General features: G+C 37.8%; 1 long non-coding RNA gene across 1 annotated transcript in view; it reads left to right on the top strand.

Annotated features, from left to right (window-relative positions):
• The window catches only part of LOC118763736, a 12,956-nt gene extending 11,997 nt beyond the window's left edge, over positions 1-959 (top strand). The window contains exon 3 of the long non-coding RNA XR_004999488.1: positions 854-959. This is a non-coding gene — a long non-coding RNA (uncharacterized LOC118763736). The remainder of the gene's footprint in view (positions 1-853) is intronic.
• Positions 960-3,255: the final 2,296 nt, after the last annotated feature.

Genomic DNA, 3,255 nt, shown 5'->3' with positions numbered 1-3,255 from the left:
CTTCTGTCTACTGAAACATTGTTTAAGTGTACAAACCCTAACTTTATTTCACCACAACTAGTTTGGCCAAGAAGTGCGTGCGCGCACGTGTGTGTCTCTGTGTGTGTCTCTGTGTGTGTATTGTGGTAAGATTACCATCATGTTTGGTTGACTGAGATTGTGACGCCGTCACGAGTTTCTAGTTTTCTACCCACAATGCCATGAAGCTGAAGACGTCATGCGCATACTCAAACACACACATACACAAACACACTCACATCTGTCTCTCTATTTATCTATCTATCTATATATATATATACATTTTTTGATATATATATATATATATTTAAAGTTTCAGCTCAGAGCTGCGGCCATGCTGATGGACCGCCGTTTTCCGCTACACTGTTATTACTAGGGGCCTCCTCTAATATGTGGCCCTTGATGAAGAATGGAGTTTGATAGAGTTACACCCATTTGCACCTCTTGCCGTGAGGTAGGCTCATCTGGGACTCTCGACAGGAAGAGGTCCAGCTTTGATTAAAAGACCCCTGCATCTACTTTGTGCAAGTTCCTCAGACTCTTTGCGAGAATATTAAAAAGCTGTGGGCCCTTGAAACCCAGGCTGTTGCAGTAACTGGTCCTGAAGCGTGATGGCATTGCTGGGATCTTTGGCACCATGCAGTGTCGTCCCGTTCTGGCATAGGTGTAGCTTTCAATGCCAAAATTGGGCACAGTTCCTTCCAGGATCTTCCAGATATATATTACTGCATACCTCTCCCATATATATATATGATAGAAAAATTACACAAAATGTATAAGTAGTGAATGAGTAAAGAACCGGCACAGTTTATGCGTCTATGTGCCTGAGTGTAAGAGAGAAAAAGACAACAAAATCCAAAGCAGGACAAGTATCTCAAGTAATTTAGGATATTTAATTAGGGTAAAGTGAATTCGAAGTCTTACAGCTGTTTCAGAGATATTCCAAGAGTTAGGCTTGCATGATCGTACACTAGGTTTTCCATCATGAGCGACAAGTTGAGTATGTGGGTGAGATAGGTGTGGGAAAGAATGAATAAGTGCAAAAGTAAAATAAATAACAAAAAATGTTTTAAATGAAAATAATGTGTCAGTATTATTCATCGTAAGGGTCAGTTAAGGGTGAGAGGTCAGACGTAATGATTTTTGGTGAAGTGGAGGAGGAAGGCATTTATGTCTTTTAATTAAATACATCACCAGTAAACTAAACTCATCATATTCTCCATATATATTCATATATATATATAAATATATATATACAGACATGAATACGTATTCTGGCACACATATATATTCACACACACACACACACACACATATATATATATATTTATAATAAATTAATAAATAAAATATATGCATATATACATATATATGTACGTACCTACCTCTACATGTATATATACACGCATATATGGGTACAGGACACCAACAAAACGTCGAACACAATGAGAAACGAAAACATAAACACAAAACCAAGGAACTCGACATTTTTCTTAAACAACGAAAAAATAGAGTACAGGACAAATAACACAAGGAAAATTCCCCTTCTTCAGTCGCCATGGTTTCACCTACTCTGCGTTTCGAAGGTGAAGGCGATACGCATCTTCGCTAGAAACTTTCCTTCCTGCGAAAAGCAAATTAAATAAAATTTGAGATCTTTTTGCGGAGGGGTAAAAATGGTAACAAAAACAGGACAGTAACTACAGTACAAAATATAAACAGTAAAAGACAGGACAAGGAGAATAACAAGACAAGAAGGGATGTTAAACCGAACGAGATAAAGTATTACGAACGCTATTTTTGAGAACGGTGAAGGAGCAACAGAAAATGCTGTCCACACTTCAAGGAAGTCAGGCCAGACAAACAATGGCAGATCTCTCGTCGCGGGTCAACGACGGGAGGGAGGAGGAGGAGCAAGAAAAAGCGAAAGAGAAAAAGGGAATGGTTGTGAGGAAACCAGAAGAATGAAGAATGAGAGAGAGGGAGAGACAGTAAGGTAGAAGAAAAGGAAACCAGAAAGAATGAAGGCTGAGAAAGGGAGGGGACAGAAAGATCAAGAGTGCGCATCATTATTAATATCAAGAACAATCTTACCTAGAAATGGATGCGTGCGTTCCGTTATATAATAAATTAATAGATAAAACACATGCATATATACATACATATATGGACGTACCTACCTCTACATGTATATATACACGCATATATGGGTACATGGCACCAAAAAAACGTCGAACACAATGAGAAACGAAAACATAAACACAAAACCAAGGAACTCGACATTTTTCTTAAACAACGAAAAAATAGAGTACAGGACAAATAATACAAGGAAAATTCCCCTTCTTCAGTCGCCATGGTTTCACCTACTCTGCGTTTCGAAGGTGAAGGCGATACGCATCTTCGCTAGAAACTTTCCTTCCTGCGAAAAGCAAATTAAATAAAATTTGAGAACTTTTTGCGGAGGGGTAAAAATGGTAACAAAAACAGAACAGTAACGACAGTACAAAATATAAACAGTAAAAGACAGGACAAGGAGAATAACAAGACAAGAAGGGATGTTAAGCCGAACGAGAAAAAGTATTACCAACGCTATTTTTGAGAACGGTGAAGGAGCAACAGAAAATGCCGTCCACACTTCAAGGAAGTCAGGCCAGAAAGACAATAGCAGAGCTCACGTCGCGGGTCAACGACAGACACGCATATGCATTCACGCACACATATAACCACACACACAAACACACACACACTCTCTCTCTCGCTCTCCCTCACACACACACACACATATATATAATATATATAAAGAAATTCTACACGGTATTCATCTACCAAACAGAACTGAACGGCTTGGAGGCATAGTAGAAGATATTTGACCAAAGTTTCATGCTGTGAGACCAAACGGGAAACAATATGGTTAGCAAACTATCTTTTTACTACGCACACTTATCTTCAGGCAATAATTAAATATTGAAAGATGGACACAAAAGTTTAATTTTCTAAGTTAATAATTGTGATATTTTTAGAGAAGATAGCGTTATAGTTTCTTTAATGTGCCTGTATATATGTCATCTGACATTACCTTTTCCAAAGTAGTTTTATCAATTCACTTTTATCAATTACAGACAGACACATATAGACACTTTGTTATTCAACATCAACCTACGTTATTACGTTGTAATTCTCCAATATTTCCTCGCGCACATACACAACATTAAACTTAGATACATATACCAATTCTAC

The sequence above is a fragment of the Octopus sinensis genome, linkage group LG6 (assembly GCF_006345805.1).
Source record: "Octopus sinensis linkage group LG6, ASM634580v1, whole genome shotgun sequence".
NCBI lineage: Eukaryota > Metazoa > Mollusca > Cephalopoda > Octopoda > Octopodidae > Octopus > Octopus sinensis.
Note: the sequence above shows the minus strand (reverse complement) of the source record. Positions and strands in the feature narration are given on the sequence as shown.